This window comes from Nanorana parkeri, unplaced genomic scaffold, assembly GCF_000935625.1.
Source record: "Nanorana parkeri isolate BGI_ZX_2015 unplaced genomic scaffold, ASM93562v1 scaffold1953, whole genome shotgun sequence".
Classification (NCBI taxonomy): domain Eukaryota; kingdom Metazoa; phylum Chordata; class Amphibia; order Anura; family Dicroglossidae; genus Nanorana; species Nanorana parkeri.
The window spans coordinates 162,118-182,358 of NW_017308221.1; the positions used below are offsets into that span (position 1 = coordinate 162,118).

At 43.9% G+C, this 20,241-nt stretch overlaps 1 non-coding gene across 1 annotated transcript; it reads right to left on the bottom strand.

The window, feature by feature from the left end:
- Window positions 1-18,713: 18,713 nt before the first annotated feature.
- On the bottom strand, window positions 18,714-18,785 carry TRNAA-UGC. The gene has a single exon. It is a non-coding gene; the product is annotated as a tRNA-Ala (tRNA).
- Window positions 18,786-20,241: the final 1,456 nt, after the last annotated feature.

The window sequence follows — 20,241 nt, forward strand, 5'->3', positions numbered from 1 at the left end:
CACCTATATGAGTTTGTTGGCCATCCCATTCCAAAACCATTAATATGGAAATTCCCAGAAGAGCTGAAGTTGTTATAGCGGCAAAGGACGGAGCCAACTCAAAGACGCCGGCCTTTACAAACACATAAAGTTCATGTGCGTGTAAAGGCCGGCGTCCCAATACTTTTGGCAATATAGTGTATGTTTACCATGTTTTCCATTGACTGGTATAGAGTAACAGAAGCAAACCAATGCATTGCACAGAAAAAGTCAATATAAGTGAACCAAGCCCCATACCATCCAGTCCAATCCACTATAAACACCACAATCATGATCAAAGAGGAGAGTATATTTTTATATTGTAAAGCGCTGCGCAAACTGTTGGCGCCATATAAATCCTGTATAATAATAATAATAATATATGTTTGATAGGCTATGAGTATGGTGCTTTGGTTATCTGTATTTATATTAAATAGAAACATAGATTTGATCAGACTGGATATTAGACAATGTAAGCATATTAAACCCAAGAGCTATAATGAAATATATTACCAGTCCTTAGATGTGGTGGCTGCATACATTTTTAAGGCTTTTTTCCTTTTTTATGACTTAAGTGATCCTGCCAGTAAATCACTTCCTGTACTAGGGTGACAACGCTCACTCACTCTACTGTACCTATGATAGAGTGGCAAGACTACAGAACCACCCTTTCCTCTACTCCACTATAAAGGGGAGGTGTTTTGTAGTCCAGAGAGATAGCTGAACAATGCTAACTTATAAGATTCAGCAGAAGCAGAAAGATTAGTAAACTCTTAGCTGACCAGATTTTTGACCCGATCAAGAAGTATTTCTTGCACTTATTAAACAAATATAACAAAACACCTCCAATTGTATATTCAACAGACCAAAAGGGGGCAAATAAGTAGTTTGGTAAGATTTACCTAATCTTTAGATAAATGATGGAACTTCTAGAGCTCCAGCAATGGAGGGATAACGCCATCTGCTGACTAAAATGTGTATAACAGTCCCTGCCAACGTTACTTGGAGGGTTATTCACTAAAGAGCCGAAGGATTCAAGCTGAAGCTTTGGCTAATCCTTTCGGATAACTTTGGCGGCCGGAGCCCTTTGCTTCAGTCGAACCGAAGGGCTGCTGTAAGAGCTATTCACAATATCCCGTACAGCAGCCAAAGGCGCAGCTGAGCTGAACACACAGCCAGAGCGGGGAGAACGGTCTGCCTCAGCAATAATAATTATTATTATACCAGCTTTCTATAGCGCCAGCAGTTTGCGCAGCGCTTTACAGTATAAGGAAGACATTACAATACAAGACAACACGGTGATGACGGCCCTGCCCCTGAGGGCTTACAATCTAAAGGGTGGGGGAAGTGATACATGAAGAGGGAGCTGTGTGGGGTTGATTGTTTGAGAACGTGATGGCTGAGCGGTTAGGTTGAGGTGGGATTGGCTTCCCTGAAGAGATGAGTCTTAAGGGAACGCCTAAAGGCAGTCAGAGTGGGAGATGGACAGACAGGTTGGGGTAAAGAGTTACAGAGGATGGGAGAGGCTCTAGAGAAGTCCTGTAAGGCGAGCATGGGAGGAGTTGATGAGGGAGCTAGAGAGCAGGAGGTCTTGGGATGAGCGGAGGGGATGGTTAGGGTGATACTTTGAGACAAGGTTGGAGATATATCCGGGGGCGGAGTTGTGGACGGCTTTGTAAGTGGTGGTTAATATTTTGAATTTTATCCTTTGGGCGAGTGGCAGCCAGTGCAGGGATTAGTAGAGGGGGATTGCAGACACTGAGCATTTGGTTAGGTGGATGACTCTAGCAGCTGCATTCATGATAGACTGAAGGGGGGAGGAGCCTGCGTAGAGGTCGGCCAATGAGGAGGGAGTTGCAATAGTCAAGACGAGAGATAACAAGGGAGTGGATGAATACTTTTGCAGTTTCATTAGTGAGGAATAATGTAAACAATTTTTTTTTAATGATGTGTGACCCCCAAAGTCATATCAGGCCCTTTAAGTCTGGTTGGAATTTTAAGGAGGAATCTCTCTGGTCATTCAGGTCATTTGAGGACAGTGGGCTGTCATTGAATGACAACAAATGGGAGGAGCTGGCTGGCTGACCCCACCCATTTGTTTTCATTTTTGCGCCAAATGCAATAGCGATTTGACATATTTTCCGGCACAATGTCAACAGAGTATGTTGGATCAGCTGAATTGAAAGTGTTCTTGTGAGAGTTAGGTGTCCCCCAAAGTTTAGGCCATATTGTGCGGACTGGTAAACTTCTATTACTGCCATATCTGTAAAAAACAAAATAAGTCAAGGCAACTGGACTCGCTGTATTTTTCTTGAAGACGTTTCACTGGTCATCCGACCAGCTTTCTCAATTCAGAATGACTTGTACAAAAATTATCTGGGAATAAATATGGTGAATGTCGCTCCAATCCACATAATCTGTTAGTCACAATCAGGTGTTGATTTGTTTTGCATAATTGGAGTCTAGGAGGTGTTAAAACAGCATTGTATGTGGCAGACAATAGATGCTACCCTCCTCCTCACCCCCACCTCTATTCAAGCTTGGCTTCCTCATTTTTACATAAATGGCCTCTTTCACACCTCTTTTGAACCAATCCTCCTCCCTGTCTAGGATGCGTACTTGGCTGTCTTCAGAGGAGTAACCTTTTTCCTTTAGATGTAGGTACACTGCTGAATCCTGACCAGAGGGTTTGGCTCTTCTATGCTGTGCCATACGCTGGTGTAGCTGCTGTCTTGTTTCACCGACATACAATTCTGCCCTCTTTTAGGCCTTTACTCACCTGAAGTGTACAGAGGTTCACCTAATTCACTAAGTGAAAATACCTTTGTACCTTTGTTCTACCTTCTTAGTAAATCAACCCCAATGAGTGTTCAATTGCATGGGTGTAATCTAAGTAATAACTGAAGCTGGATATGTTTAGGTCCCTGTTCACACCGTGTGTGTTGAGCTGCGTTTTTCTGCACACCACTGAACATGTATGGTGTGAACATGGCACATAGAAAACTGAATGAACAAGCCAAATCTGCCCATTGATGTTGCCCATTCGGTGAAAGTGAACAAGCTGGGTTGACTCAAACCTGTAGCTCAGACCTACTCACCACAATCTTCTCTAAAGCCAACTTACCAGGATGGGGATCTACCTGTTCATATATGGAAATAGAAAGTTGGTGTGCACCAAGTCCATGTGGGGCATGTAGATCAGTGGTAGCGTGCACATTTGTCATGTGTGAGGCCCTGGGTTCAATCCCTGGCATCTCTGTAAATGGGCTTGTTACCATTTGTTGTGTGCATGTAGTTTAGGAATAATAGTATCGGGGCACAAAATGTATCCGTTGACCCCCCAGTAGGAGTGCTGATGATAATAGAGCTTTTCTTTAGCTCTGTGAAGGTGAAAGGTGCACTCCATGAACACGGGAGAGCATTTCTCTGAGCAGGCACATTTACCATAGAAATGTTCCATAGACAGGAACACGTGGCTCAGCTGAACACTCATGTTAATTGCAATGCAGAGAGGAGGAAAGGAGGAGAGGACGTGTAGAAGATGCTACTAGTGCACCACATTGCAGGGGGAATGGTTAGTGATTGTCATATGTTTCCTTAGCTGCTTCCTGAAAATATCAACTGACAGTTGTGTATAGAACTCACAGACATCGGATCACAGACATCAGATCGTAGATGAATCCATCTGACAATAAATAGTTTTAGTCTTATTCAGACATATAAATGACAGCATATTACAGTTTCCTCTAGTGGCATTACTAGTGCTTTTTTTTTTTAGCAAAAAAGTGCCGGTACTCACGGCAGCTTTTTGCCCACAAAAAACAATTGGTGGCCATCTCCCAGCCAAGGGTAGGCTGGGAGAGTCTACCAGGAGGTTGATCTAACTAACACAAAAAGGGAGGGGGGGACACAGGAACATACTAGGGGGGACACTGGAACATACTAGGGGGGACACTGGAACATACTAGGGGGGACACTGGAACATACTAGAGGGGACACTGGAACATACTAAACACTACAAATGAATAATCAAGGCAAGATGCTGTGACAATACATATATCACCAGCCACATATGCACTCCATCCTTCATACCCTTCATTGGAAACCCCTAAAACACAATTTGCTGGGTTGTCCACATACTGCTGGCTGTATAATTGTACACTGCACAAGTGTGTGCTGTGTAGCTAGCTGTACCTTGTGTGCAATCACAGAATATGCAGAGAAGCCAATGCAATATGCAGCTTTCTAAACTGTAGAAAGGTTTGCTTCTCGTCAGTAGAATCAGACACATTAAGGGGTCTATTCACAAAGCTGCCGAAGGATCTGGCCGTAGCTTCGGCCCCAGGACCCCTTCGGTTCAGGAGAACCAAAGGGGTGCTGTACGGGCTATTCACAATAGCCCGTACAGCTCCCGATCACAGCCGAGCGGCTGAGCCGAGCCGAACGCATATGCATCGGCTCGGCTGAGCCGTGCTGAAAGCCGAAGCTGGCCGAGCTGATCTCCAAATAGCTGACTCTCCCTGGCGCCCCGGGAATCTCCTGCTCCGGGCCGCCAAGGAGAAAAACCCCGCTGTGTCTTTTTTCTTTATTCTGACACGAGCGATAGTTTTTTAAATTTAAATTTTTTTTTTTTTTTTACAGCAGCAGAGCCGCCGGACAATAGGAAACTATTGGGCGGAGCTAGCTGTCACTGCTAGCTCCGCACAATCGTTTTCTATTAACTTTTTTCTACTTTTTTCACTCTTTTTCTGTTCTGCTCGGTGCCTCTGAGGGACCGAGCAGAACAGCCGAGCCAAATGCCGCTCGGCGGCATTCGGCTATTCTCTCACTGCTGTTCGGGATCTTTCAGAATAGCCCGAACAGCAGTGTGAAGCCTGCCGGAGGTTCGGCTCAGCCGATCCAGATGTTGGATCGGCTGAGTCGAACTCCTTCTGCACTTCGGGTCAGCCGAACATGCTGAGCATGTTCGGCCGACCCGAAGCCATGTGAAGCAAGCCGATGTACGGCTGAAATCAGCCGTACCAGCCTGAAGTGAATAGCCGAACAGTGTTCGGCTCACTTCACTTCTGATCGGTCATTCACTCGGCTGCCCTCGGCAGCTTTGTGAATAGACCCCTAAGTGTGAAACTGATGGCTGTCGTCGGTTCCTCTAAAAAGGTTTGGATTCAGTGTGATTTCTAATCAGCTGGGGGTTGAACCCAGGGCCTCACAGATGCAAAGCATGTGCTCTAGCACTGAGAGATTATCACCCATTTCTGTGTTGGTAATTTGATAGTATGGTAACTTGCTGAAGTGACAAGATCCATGGTGTGACCACTTTGTTTTGCCAATAAAAAGAAGGGAAGATTGTGGTGAGTCGGATTTTAGTGATGAGGATCCCTTTGAATGATTTGAGGAGGCAGCGGTAGCTTTCATGGGCTTTTCTGAGCCTTGCAAGTACCTTGTTTAATTGTTCTGCATCATTACATGTTTCATCCTCAACCGTTTTATACGTCATGATTTTGTTCCACAGATCAGATACATTATCACTCATTTCTGCCTTGTTTGCTTCAATACTTTAAGTATCAATGAACACTTGATAATATGTTTAGGTCTTGTAGATATCTCTGTTCATTTTAAATCAGCTTCATCTTAAGGAGAGAGGTGGTGGTTCACCGTCTTATTTCTGAGGCTCCATATTTAGTTCAATTCACCCTCTGCGTTCAGTTTTCAGAGTTTATAGATTAACCCCTGAGTGACCAGTCTCCATTATATGTGACCTATAGTTGCGGCATTGTATGTTCCCGAGCTTCCACGTCTCTGAAAAATAGTGTAGCCCCCATCACCTTTTGTGAGATGGCTACTAGAAATTTACAGGGTTATTCACAGAAGGGTGAAGAGTTTGGAGAAGGCCGGAGAAGTGAACAATGTAAGCCACAATAGCTGATTTGGAAACATTCTCCAATTCAGCTCCTTTCTATTTCAGCTATGTTGTCCTAGATTGTTCCCTTCTCCGGCCTTCTCCAAACTCTTCACCCTTTTGTGAATAACCCTGTTAGTGATTGTCAGAGCTGTAGTCAGTCTGTTTGAATTATAGTTGCCATTTATCTGAGTAATTCCAGGTGTTCTGGCATTGATCGTACCTGCCTGAGTGGAGTGCGACTCTGCTGCAGTGTGGGACAACCAAAGGGGGACATTGTGAGTGTGTGTGCAGTACACCAGCCAATCACTGGGGCTCTGATAGCCAGTGTTGCATGCTGGGACAGGGCATATATAGTCAAGGGAATTGTCATGTGCTCAGTCTGGATCCAGCCAGGTTGGGGTGCTGGTCAGCCTGCCATCGGGCTAGGCCTGGGAACACTTGGGTGTGAGAAGTGTTTTGCTAGGCTTCAGGCCTGGAGGAAGCCTTTGCTACTGATTGAGGAGAACCAGGGAAACGGATGGCTACTAGAGGTGGCTGGAATGTAGAGGATCTCAGGAGCAGGTCTGGTGTCTCTCCTACTGAGGATTTTGTGCCAACCCCCACTCATCTTCTGCTCAAATAGCTAGTGTCAACTGTGCTACAAGTGAATCCACACTAAAATACTAAAAGGGACTGGTGAGTCTGGAGTCTGTCTGTTTCACCCTGGATGTCTAGGATCTCTATACCCTCACTCTCAGTGTGAATGTTAATAAGGTACATGAGCATCATACTTCTGGCCTGGATTTCAACTCTGTCGGTCACTAGGTTAATGCTAGTGGAGCAGCTGGTTACCAAAAATCCCTAGACAGGTTAGTGATGACCCGGGTCATTCTGGCGGCTCCTTCGAGGGTGAGCGCTACAATGGGTTCCTACTTTAGGAATTAAATAAATACATTTTACCTTCAGTTCCTGGAGAAGTATTGCTGCGGAAGAGTATACTGCTTCTAAGCATGCCCAGGTGCAGTCATTGCTGAGAAACAAATGACCTCAGTAGTCAATCTAGTTGAGTGCTTCATTTTGATTACTGCCAGAGCACATTGAAAACCAGACAAGCATAAGGTGCTAGTTAAAATATTTATTAAGAACAGTGTCCACGGGGGCAAGCAAAAATCATAAACCGGAACAAGCCAAGGTCAGGAGCCGGAGTGGGTAGTTGTACCAGCCAGGTCAGGAACAGAGATTAGCATTGTCTGGAACAAGCCAGGAGCAGGAACCAGAGGAGGACGGATCGGCTCATACACAGAATACTCAGAGCAGCGGGAACGCACTAGCAGGTAAAACCACGCAAGGGCAAGGTCAGACTGGACTGAGTGGTTTATACATAGTGAATGGGGTGACATCATCACTCAGAGACAGGAAACTCCCATCTGGCTCTCTCAGATGATGCTCTCCTGTCTGGCCATAAGAGGGAGCCCGGGAGTATGAGCAACATTCCAGAGTCTGCTCAGCCAAAGGAGGAATCACAGGTGGGTAATATGGCAGCCAAGCCAGAATGCTGCAACACAGATAAGTCAGGGTGGAACCCGGACAATTACCTTCTACAAACAAACCGGACATTTATTAAAGCAAAGAATGGAGATGGCGGGAATTAAACCCGGGGTCTCACACATGCCAAGTGAGTGCTCTTTGCGACGATACTGGGGTCTGAGTCTTTAATTTTCCTTATTTATAGGCTGAGATTTTGCTTAACAGGGGATTGAAGGGTCATGCTTCCCATCTAAGAGAACTGTCCTATTCTAGAATGTAATGAGCTGTAAAGCAGTCATCTTTACCTCCCTAAAATACATTCATAAAATGTTTGTTTTAAAACTTTCACTCTTATGTATACAGCCATGGATTGTGCTGTATACAGAGAGCTATGCCTTGTGCTGTATACAGAGAGCTATGCCTTGTGCTGTATACAGAGAGCTATGCATTGTGCTGTATACAGAGAGCTATGCATTGTGCTGTATACAGAGAGCTATGACTCATGCTGTATACAGAGAGCTATGCATTGTGCTGTATACAGAGAGCTATGCATTGTGCTGTATACCGAGAGCTATGCCTTGTGCTGTATATAGAGAGCTATGCATTGTGCTGTATACAGAGTTCTGTATACAGATTTTGTTTGAAGTGATTTACTTTGTGGTGCATTCTGCCGCCCCCCCATCTGCGAGGGGGAGAGAGAACACCCCCCTGAAATAATGGCACATAGCAAAGAAGCTATTGCTTCCCGTGCTATCTGCTGTTTTTTTTTAGTATTCTGACATCGTCTGCCGTCAGAATAAAAAAAAAAACCAGCATAGGAATGCATAGCTAGATTCCTATTGGCTAGTTTAATTTGCAATATCCAATAGCAAGCTGGCTATTGCACACGCCCTCTGCTGCTGTCAATCACTAGAAGAGGACCTGATGGAGAACTTCAGGTCCCCCTCTGCTGATTGACAGGAGCAGTGGGCAGGTGCAATAGCTAGTCTGCTATTGGCTATTGCACAGTGAACTATGCATTCCTATGCTGTTTTTTTGTTGTTTTTTTTCTCTCCAACTGACGGTGACCCCGATGTCAGATAAAAAAAAATAACATTGCAGGGAAAGGTCTACTCTGCTTGTACTAGCAGAGTTAACCTTTCCGGTAGAAAGTATTTATCTCCCGGGTGTCCGGGAGCCGCTATCTAATAGCGGGAGACTCCCGGAGCGTCCGGGAGAGTTGGGATGTCGGTAACTGGAAAAGCTCACTAAAACAAATCACATTTGTTGTAGATACTGCAGATTGGATCCATCCCAGTAACCTAGTCTAGCATATAGAAAATAAAGCCAGGATGCAGAAAGTAGCATGATAACATTTACCTGTTCAGGTGCCTTAATTTTGATTTAACGTACAGCCTATTCATTGCTTTGTTATACATCCATTTTGTCATTGCCATTCCGTGAAAGCGATCTGTCACGTTCTCGTCAAGGGAAGGTAAAGAGATTGAAAAAAAATTGTCAAAAGCACATGGAGAGCCTGTGCAAGACACTCATGAGGAACATCCTTCATATTTCCATGAATATTCTACAAGTACTTTCACTAACGCAAGCCCGTCAGTAGTGCATGATGACTCTACAGATACATTGTCTTACAATGACACCTCAACAATATCTATACCATCTCCAGAATGCGATCAGCATGACCACATTTTACAACAGCAGGATAAGATTTTTCACTTGCTTGGAGAGCATCCTTATAGTGATGATGATTCTGATGATGACAATAGTTAGCTTTGAAGACTGTGAAGATGCCATGTCCAAAGAAACATTTTACCAAGAACTGAAACATTGGGCAGTTAAATATCATATCTCTAATGTGGCTTTATCTGCACTCCTGTCCATATTGCAACGTCATGTATGTTTGAAGTCCGTTCTACCAGTAGATGCCAGGACTTTTCTAAAAACTTCTTTCAGTTATGGTGAGAGATGTGCCTCCAGGACAACATTCACACATTGGAATAGCTAAACAACAATGGTGGGTCACAGCTCACGCTTAGACGTCCAGTCATTCTGGACATTCAGTCAGACGTCCAACAGGCGAGAGGTCTGCATGGGATGGCAGGCTAGGAGGTGATCAGCAGAGTTTCGGCAGAGGGAGAGCTGGATCCTGGGTGCAGGGTGAAGAGGGGTTGAGGTGACCTGGCCGCAGCCAAGGACCACTAGGAAGGGTCGCTGGCAGGTCAAAGAGCAGAGGAAGAACTCGGGTATATAACCCCTCAACTGGGGCATGATAACAAGACTGGGCAACCCAATGCTTCTGCCCGGCAACAAGCTCTGCCACCTTCCAGTTCGGCTGCAGCTGAGAGCGCAGCCTTTGTTTCCAGAGTAGCTTGGTAAGTGGGGAACAATGCAGCACCCGCTAAGGTGACAGTCTAGAACCAGGATGGTGGTGTGCTGGCAGGTTTTCTCCCAGGTAATGTGTTCATAGCTTGCTGCGTGGGTGGAGCTAAGAGACAATGGGGCCTGTGACGATCATATACTCTTCATTTGATCTTAATAATTGTATTTTAAAGAAATATGCTTTTTGTTTTACAATGTTTTTCCTTGACTATGGGCCAAACCTATTAAAAAAATGCTTTAAATTGAATACTAAGCCAAAGCTAACAATTTTCTTGAAGAAGTAGAATACTGAGGTACAATGTGTACTGCATCATTTCAATACTGAAAAAAAAGGAAAACATAGTTTAGTGGTCAAGACATGGTCACATGGAGAGTGCTCATCAATTTCATGGGGCATTTGGAGTTGGCCTTGGTAACTTCTTACGGATTCCTTTCTTTTTCCTTTTTAGCTCTAGCAAAAGAGGATAGAAAATGGGCACCTGTTCTGCAGTGGATGTCGGACATATCTGGGAGACTTGAAAAATAGAGGAAAGAGTGGAAGCCATAGCACAAAGAAATGTTCCTATAGCAGAAGAAGAAGACACATCCATGTTTGATCTTCTGCCCCTAAAGTCTTTTGAAGACTTTGAAAAATTGGATGATGCTTTGAAAACAAGCAAATCTCTGAAAAGCAAACGGGTAAGCTCTTGAATTCAGATTTGTTTTTAAATTCAGGCTACAGTTGGAATTATTCTGCTTCCTATGAACACAATATTAGGTCCAGTTGTGGAATCACTTACAGGGCAAAAGATGAGTACTTCTTTGTAATCACAATACTAAGTTCCTTAATCATATGGTGATGTTCCTTCCCAAAACATGTTTTTTACTTGTTGTCTAAGATTGGAAAGTGCTCAATCAATCTCTTAACATTGGTGTTATCGGTTGTATTTTTATCAATGCTTATTTTGAAGGTAATATCTTGCAAGGTATACTTTCTAATTGGAAAGGAAAATCATATAATTGCTAAATGACATCGATAGACTATCATTATTTATACATGTTATTAGGGATGTTCACATACCAGTATCAGTGCCAAGAACTACCAGGGTTGCAGCGGTGACAGGGTCCTAGTGCTCCACCACGGTCCTGAAATCATTAGTCTGTATTGTTTTAGAAAAACTGTCGCATGACACTAAAGAAATTAAGCAATTGTATCTGTGAGTACTTGGACAAGTATCAGTACTGGTTTGCAAAAAATGGTATCACTGCATTATTTATATATATCTATATAAATTGTAACCTTTAAGCCTCCCTCCATTCCAGCTGGTTCCTAACCTCTTAGTTTTTCTCTAGTCTAGTCTTGGAGCTGGAAAAGTATCAATACTTGTACCAAGTAGGGTGTTTGCTATCTCTGCATCCTTACCTGTTATTGTCATTTTCTTATTTTGCAGATAAGAGTCCTCAAGAGTGTTGGAGGGAAGAATGCACATGCACTTTTATGTAATACAGCAATTCTCAACCTGTGGGTCGCGACCCTGTCGGGGGTCGAATGCCGATTTGCCAGGGGTCGCCCAGGAGTCTCCCGCTATTAGATAGCGGCTCTCAGCCGCTCGGGAGAGAAACACTTTCTCCCGGAAAGGTTTACTCTGCTCGATCCCTGCAATCTTTATTTTTTTCTGACATAGGGAGCCGCCGTAAATCAGAAAAAAACCCCCACCATAGGAATGCATAGCTAGATTCCTATTGGCTATTTCACATTGCAATAGCCAATAGCAAACTAGCTATTGCACCCCCCTGCCAATCAGCAGAGGGGGACCTGAAGTCCTCCATCAGGTCTAGTGATTGGCAGCAGCAGAGGGCAGGTGCAATAGCTAGTTTGCTATTGGCTATTGCAACGTGAAATAGCCAATAGGAATCTAGCTATGCATTCCTATGGTGTTTTTTTATTTTATTTTATTCTGACAGCGTCTGCCGGGCTTTGATCAGCTCCCTGAGACCTCAGCATCTCCAGCTCCAGTAATAAGGGGGGCAAGTACACATCGCCACTTCCTTACATTGTTTTACCTGACTAACTGATGACATTGATTCCACTTAAGGGATCAGACCTGTGTCTTCCAGCACAGGCGAAGCGGCTCTCAGCCGCTCGGGAGAGAAACACTTTCTCCCGGAAAGGTTTACTCTGCTCGATCCCTGCAATCTTTATTTTTTTCTGACATAGGGAGCCGCCGTAAATCAGAAAAAAACCCCCACCATAGGAATGCATAGCTAGATTCCTATTGGCTATTTCACATTGCAATAGCCAATAGCAAACTAGCTATTGCACCCCCCTGCCAATCAGCAGAGGGGGACCTGAAGTCCTCCATCAGGTCTAGTGATTGGCAGCAGCAGAGGGCAGGTGCAATAGCTAGTTTGCTATTGGCTATTGCAATGTGAAATAGCCAATAGGAATCTAGCTATGCATTCCTATGGTGTTTTTTTATTTTATTTTATTCTGACAGCGTCTGCCGGGCTTTGATCAGCTCCCTGAGACCTCAGCATCTCCAGCTCCAGTAATAAGGGGGGCAAGTACACATCGCCACTTCCTTACATTGTTTTACCTGACTAACTGATGACATTGATTCCACTTAAGGGATCAGACCTGTGTCTTCCAGCACAGGCGTCCTGGAATCTTTCTGGACTGAACTGGACTCTGCTCTCTCCATATCCTGATAGCAATCTCGGACCAGCAGCTAAAATGGGACTTTCATCTGATGTGTGACAGGCGAGATGTTTTTTAATATCCTGTAAGTGCATTACGTTTACCCTTATTAAATAGTGACTTTATACTGCACTTAGAACGGTACGCCGGTTTCCTATATTTTCTGCACAGTGTGGTAACATGGATGTTTCCCTATCCAACCAACCAGGGGCGTATCTGCCGCGAGGCAAACAAGGCGTTTGCCTGGAGCGGCAGATTCGCTGAGGGCGGCGTTGCTGCCTTGCCTAGGGCAAAGCTGCACCCCCCCCCACTGACCCGCATCTCTGGAGTAATTACCAGTACACCTGGAGTTCATTTGATACTATCAATATATAGTCCATAAACAATGGATCTATTTACGCAAGTTGATGACTTCTTTTTTTATGTTGATTCCACTTAAAGGACTAGTAAACCTAAATCAAAACCTGGCTTCACATGAAACAGCTAATAACATTCTCAAGCCTGTCTGTGAATGATGCAGTTTGTGTACAGAAAATGATATTGCTGACATTTATTTGTATATAGGATGTCATGTGAGGCTGAAGGAGGCTTAAAGGTGACAACCTCATTTTTTTGTATAAGTTAACTAGATAGGAAGTCAGCTATGTTGGAAAATGTTGCTGAAGGTAGTAGCGTCAGATATCACTTTGATTATAGCACGACGACTTTTCTAAAGGAGTCCAATTAACCTGCGTTCACTTAAATCATGAACAAGGAAATTAGAAAAAGAATTTCCGCACATGACTTGCTGCTGGAAGCAAATAAAACACAGTGGGCAAAGTGAAGAACATTTTAGTAAATCGCCTCTTCCAGGTTCTCAACCTGTGGGTCGCGGTGTGATTTCTGCTGTGCAAGGTGAGAGTCCTCCTCAGCTCTCTCCTAGCGCAGCAGTGTCAGTTCTCTAGCCACTCAGCCAGATGTCGCTGCAGCAGTCGCATCATCCCTAAATTTTACCGTTGGGGGTCATCACAACTTGGCAAATGTTACCAAGGGGTCCCGGCCCTAGAAAGGTTGAGAACCACTGATGTAATATGATGCGACGATTGATGGAAGATAATGTCGCTGAAGTTTATAATCTTTCTGGAGCCTCAACTAAAAATACTGGCAGAAGGGCCTTTGCTGGTACCCAACTGTGTAATTCAGTTCTTGGTGAGTCAACTTTGTGTTTATAATCTTCAATAGTTCAAGGTTTTTGGGTAAAGTGAAATTTATAGGACTGTACAAACCATATACTTGTTTATGTGTATTTAAAACCTGATGATTTGCATGATTTTTATTGGAATATGTCAGTGATGTGTACATTAACGCAAAGACGTTATTTTAGTGCAATATGAGATGTTTTTAGATTCTTAACTGGGTAATATATTTTTTTTAGTATTAAAGGAGAACTATGGGCTTAAGGCTTTTACCCATAGTTCTCGTTAGGGTAACGGGAGGACACAAACTAGCGTCCTCCCGTCACCCTAAGCTCAGTATACCGCGACCTACAGCTCGTGGTATACTGAGACGCCGCAGCCGGAGCGGATCCCGATGTCGAGATCCGCCCAGCTGCGTGAGTGACAGCTGGCTCTGCCTATCTAGAGGCAGAGCCAGCTGTACCCGCCCCCTCCCATGGATCATTTTCAAAAGACCGATGAAGTACAGTACATATGCGTTGGCATTTTGGAATATTGGTATTCAATCCTGTATCGAATATATTTCTTAAGTGAGACAGGCTATCTCTAAAGCACGTTTTTCATTACATATTGATATCGATCATATACCCCATTATGGGTGCGTTTTTTGTTTATTGCAGAAGCATGTCGAACAGTCTATAAAGAGGCTACAGATCAAAATATGCGGAAAAATATTGGTGAGTGGCTGAACCAAGCTCACACGCGAATTGTTCGTAGTTGCAGGTGGGCAGTCATTTTTTACATCATTGTTTAATTGAGTCACTTCTTTTAAATGTACTTTATTCTGTTTGGGCTAGGTCACACTTAAAGCCTTATTGATGAAGCGCTTATTTCTCCATAATGCACCCTACAGCTTTCCATTAGAAGCTTTAACTATCAGAAATGTTGGGGCCCCTTACACAGCTGTAGGCGTGGGCCCCCTGGCTACACTCCACAGGCCAGCCACTGACTGTCCCATTGAGTCTGCCCACTGACCATACCATCGAGACTGACTGTCCCACCAAGTCCGCCCACTGGTTGTCCCACCAAGTCCGCCCACTGGCCATACCACCGGGTCCTTCAGTGCACCCACTTTTATTTTAACACTCTTACAACTTAATATATGAAAATTAAAAGTGTATTCCAAGTCATCAGTGCGTTCAAAATTTAAGGGTAAGGGAACTGATTTTGCACAAAAAATATGAAGTCTGCCAGCAGGACAAGGTAGACTCTTTTGAGCAGGACCCTAACAGTAACCGTACTACCTTTTCAGTACTAGACTGCTGCACAGGAATGATGGCTGGCTGTACAAGCCACCCTACTCTGCTCAAGCTGTTCTCTCACCCAGTGGCATGCTGGCACTTGTAGTCCCCACAGGCTGCACAACATCTGCTTATCCCATCAGCTCAGTGCACTCCCACTCCCAGCTTGCTCTGCACTATGAAAGGCATGCTCAGTAGTGCAGCAGCAGGAGGCCAACTCTCCCTGCAGCCTTCCATATTACCTAACTGGTGTCCCTCCACCTCCAAACGTGGCTTCCTCGGGGGTCCTCTACCCCTCATTGAGCTGACTGACAAAAAGCGCCTACTGCTGCTGAGCACAGCATGAAGGATAAGGGTCATTGGTAACCTCCCATCCAGGGCCCCGTGGCACCTTGCTATTTTATTATAATATTTTAATGAAAATTGTTATTTAGATCAGTTTTGTCTCAATGCACTAGTCAGGGAATCTCGGTGAATTGTCAGGGAAATGGCAAAATATAAGCCAAAGTAGTTTGAATATTTGAATGGAAGATTTTTTCTACTACACTTTGGGCTAGCCTCTTTACTTTTTAGTGAATAGGCCCTATAAAAACTGAGACTCGCAAAAGCTGCGCTGTAGACTTGCAGGGTTCTTGCTCAAGGTGCCCATACACTGCACTCGTATGAGATTTGTGGGAAATCCCGCGATCGTACGAGAATCGTGCAGTGTGAAGATGTGCAACCGTTTCTACTGTACGGTCGCACGTCTTTTGTCTAAGGAGCATGCTAGAAAACCAGCCGAAAATCTTACGATTTTCGGCTGGTTTGAATGATGCTCGGGAGACAAATGCTGAACGGGCCGGTGTGCGCACGCGCACACTGCCCGTTCAGCATTGCGGTCATCGGAAGACCGCCCCTCGGGGGGGGCGGGTTTGCGATGATCGCAAGTACGATCTGCCTGTCCAAGATAGGCAGATCGTAAGTTTTTTAAATTACTTTACAACCATCGCAAGACTAAGGTCTTGCGATGGTTGTAAAGTGTATGGCCACCTTTAGACTTGCAGGGCTCTTGCTGTAGACTTGCAGGGCTCAGGCTGTAGACTTGCAGAGCTCTTGCTGTAAACTCGCTACTGCAAATTTGCTGAAATTTGGAAAAGTGTCACCTAGAACTTGTGCTGCAAGTGTTCTGCAAGTCTACAACTTGCCAGGAATGTGTGCAGCAAGTTAATAAGAATTACAATTTAACCCTGCCACAAGTTTGTGGCAAGTTATCCTTGCTATCTGGGTACTTATCTGAACTGTGATCTTTATTGCCTCCCCAGCACAAGCGAGTCCCAAATATCTCTCTAAGCCTTTTATATCTGCCCCTAATTAAAGGCATGTCACCAGGCACTCATCTATTAGCAGTGGACAAGTTAATATAAACAAGCAGGTCTGGTAGAGGAGGTGACCCAGGTGACCCGGCATTCACCCAAAATTCATAAACCGGAGTTACAATATCAGCTACATTTCTTAATTTGGAATTGGGTGGTGATAGTGTAAAATAAAGGTTCATACTCTGCCTACTTTCCATCCCCAGCCCTGCCCTAGGGGCCGGCTCTGTGACAACCCCCTAAAAGGGCTAATAAAATATGCTGTCAAAGCAAAAAGAGGGGGCTTTTGTTTTGAAACATCAAGAAAGGGACATCCAGAAAGGAACTCGAGTAACATCAATATGTCTTACCATCGCAGAAGAGTTCCCCTTTAATCTCTGGACATCATCTCCTGAAAGCTTGCTTGAAGAAGAGCCCTTCAGACTTCTCTTTTACTTATTGAACTCTGTTAGAGCTTCTAATTCCAGGACTGTTGAGTATTCTCCTTTTACTCCATTTTATTTAAATGTTGTATATATATATGTTGTCTCTTCTTATTAATATCTTTTTCTGTATATTTTCTGCACCGTTTCTTTTATTAAAGGACGATCTTAAAAATCGTTAAGCTTATCTCTACGCTCTAAATACGAACTTAAAGTCTCCTTGCCTCTTTGAAGAGTGCTCCTGTATAGTGAATCCTGTCATATTCCTGTCTGAGAGGACAGCGGTATCATAGGCATTGTTTAAGTGTTTTACATTGTCGCAGCACTTGCTGGGCTCGGTCTATGTTTCCGTTACAGTAAAACACATGGTGGCAGTGGAAGTTTGGTGGGTAAAGGATTAACTGCGGAGTTACCCAACCATGGTGACGATCGCTCTCAGTCTGCTGGCCTGAGATTGTGTCCCGCGAGTTTGTAAATCTCTGTGCAGGGTGAGGCTGAGAGTGGTATCGCCACGTCCTTATGACGCCCTCGGTTCAGAACTGTGTATAGTCACGTGTGATTGACATACAGCGGGTTTGGGCCGGGCGTATGTCACACTCTTAACCTATAAATAGGTTAGGATTCCTCTTATTCACCAAGATCCCACTCACCACAATTTTCGCTTTCCTAATTGTAATTTTGTTGACATGCCTCCAAATTATTGTGTTCCTATGTTTCTATTGATGGTTACTGTTAATGCTACAACAAACACACACAAAATTAAATACATTTATTATACATTACTAGGGATGCACAGATACTTTTCGAGTACCAGTGCCAATACTTGGCATTTTTCATGAGAACTACCAGGGTTGCAGGGGTTGCAGCTGGGACCGGGCTCTGGCGCTCCAGTCGATATTGTTTTAGAAAAACTGTCACATGACAAAACAAAGATTTATCAGTACTTGTACTCGCAAAACTGGTATCTGTGCATCCCTTTATTTATATTTATAAAAACAAAATCGTACATTAAAACAGAGATGTACAAATGCCGGGAGCTCTGTGTGCTCCTTACAAATGGCAGCTGCCTCCTAACTTCTGAATTTTTCTCTAGTCTAGTCTTGGAGTTCGAAAAGTATCGGTACTGGTTCCGAGTGCTGTACTTGGTATCGGTGCATCCCTATATTTTACCTTCAGATCTTGGAGCCGTATCTCTATAGTAGAATACACTGCATGCAAGCATGCCCAGGTGCAGTCATTGTTGAGAAACAAATGGCCTGAGTACTCATTCTAGTTGTGTACTTTATTTTTCAGAATTTTTTGACCCCCCCCCCGGTTATGTGGATTATTAAGATTTCAGCAGGAAAGATAATTAAGAGATAGGATGAAGATCTTAGTGCAAAATAACACTTTTTGGTACTTAAATATAACCTTTTCACAGATATCTTAGACCAATAAGAAGGACAAATGAAGAGGAAAGAAGGACAGAATAATTTAGTTCCCAATCAGGGACAGTTGGGGGCAATGCATTCTGGCCCAGGAGACGAACGAAAGCAATCAATTCCCTAATCCATGCTAAACAGTGTGGAAGGAATGATTTGCACTGCCAGCTATTGCATTCAGATAGTTGGCAATCCCAGGGTGTCATTTGATCACTTTCAGGAAGAAGCTTTAATTACCCAGCTCAGAAAACATGTCACAATCACTAACCACGTAATGAGGTGCACTAGCCCTGTCAACCACAAGCCCTCTCCTCTGCATTGCTTTAAACATGAGTGTTCAAAGGAGACGAATGTTCCTGTTATGGAGTGATTCCATGGTAAATGTGCCTGCACAGAGAACTGCTCTCCTGTGTTCCTGGAGTGTAGCTTTAAGCTAATGAAAGCTCAAAAAAAGTCCTACTTTCATAAGCACTGCTAATGAGGGGATAAATGTCACATTATGTGCCCCAATACCAACGTCCCTATCAACGGGATGCCAGAGATTGAACTACACACACTAACACGCCCATTAATATAAACAATGGAGATGCCGGGGATTGAACCCGGGGCCTCATACATGCAAAGCATGCGCTCTACCACTGAGCTACATCCCCTTACATATTATATTGTTCTGTATAGGGATGTCCCGATACAGATGCTAGCATCGGTATCGGGCCCGATACAGGGCATTTTGACAAGTACTTGTACTTGTCAAAATGCCCCGATGCATAGCGCCGTTTTTTTTTGTTTTTGTTTTCTTACCTTCCGTGCCGTGGTGGCTGGGGTCCTCATTAGTACTCTTTACTGGAAACACCTGAACTCAATCATTTGGAGGGGTGGCCACATACATTCATTTGTTGGGGTGTCCCATACCCAGAGAGAATGTTCTCCTGTGTTCCTGGGGTGTAGCTTTCAGCTTAGCAAAGCTCAAGAAAAGTCCTAATATCATGAGTACTCCTAATGATATGTCAGCCGTTACATTATGCCCCCCAATACCATCATTCCTATCAAGAGGAGGCCAGGGATTGAACTACACACACACAAAATGTAACTGTTTCAATGTATGCCAACTAGCCCTTTCAATATAAACTCAAGAGAAGTGCTACCATCATCAGCACTGCTAACGAAGGGACAACTGTCACATTATGTCTCCCCAATACCATCATTCCTATCAACGGTAAGCCAGGGATTAAACTATGCATGCAACAAACAAATGCAAACTAGCCCTTTTAAGATTTAAAATCCAATGGAGCTGCCGGGGATTGAACCCAGGGCCTCATACATGCAAAGTAGGGATGTTCCGGATACCACTTTTTCAGGACCAAGTACAAGTACTTCCCCTCATGTACTTGCCGATACCAATTACCAATACTTGTTCTTAAAGGGACAGGTGACATTTTTTTTAAACAATACAGACTAATGATTTTCAGCCAATTTCTTTATGATTATGAAGAACTTTCATTTAAGACTGTTTTAGAACAATACAACATTTGTATTTGCTTTCACACAGCTAGAGTGAAACTACAAATCCGATCATGCATCTGCCTCTGGGATCATTTAACCTATTCATGTTAGCAGGGGAGAATTGTAACTCTATTGCTGCAGTGTACTGGAAGTGTGTAATATGGATCATTGAACCTGGTACACACTTCCATTACACTGCAGTAATAGAGTTACAATTCTGCCCTGCTAACATGAATAGGTTAAATGATCCGTAGTACGACTACATGTTATGTACTATGGATCATGGTTTAACCTATTCATGTTAGCAGCGGAGAATTTTAAATCTATTGCTGTAATGTAGTGGAGGTGTGTGCTGTATATATGTACTACATATACACATTACACACGTCCAGTACACTATAGCAATAGATTTACAGCCAGCCCTGTCCAAGCTTCCCCCACTCACAGTTTCACTCCGATCCCTGTTGCCTCACGCGGTGCCTCTCGTAGTCGGCGCTGGGCAGGATCGCTGCATCGGTTCTCGGTGCTCAATTCTGCCCTGCTAACATGAATAGGTTAAATCACGATCCATAGTACAACTACATATTATGTACTACGGATCTTTTA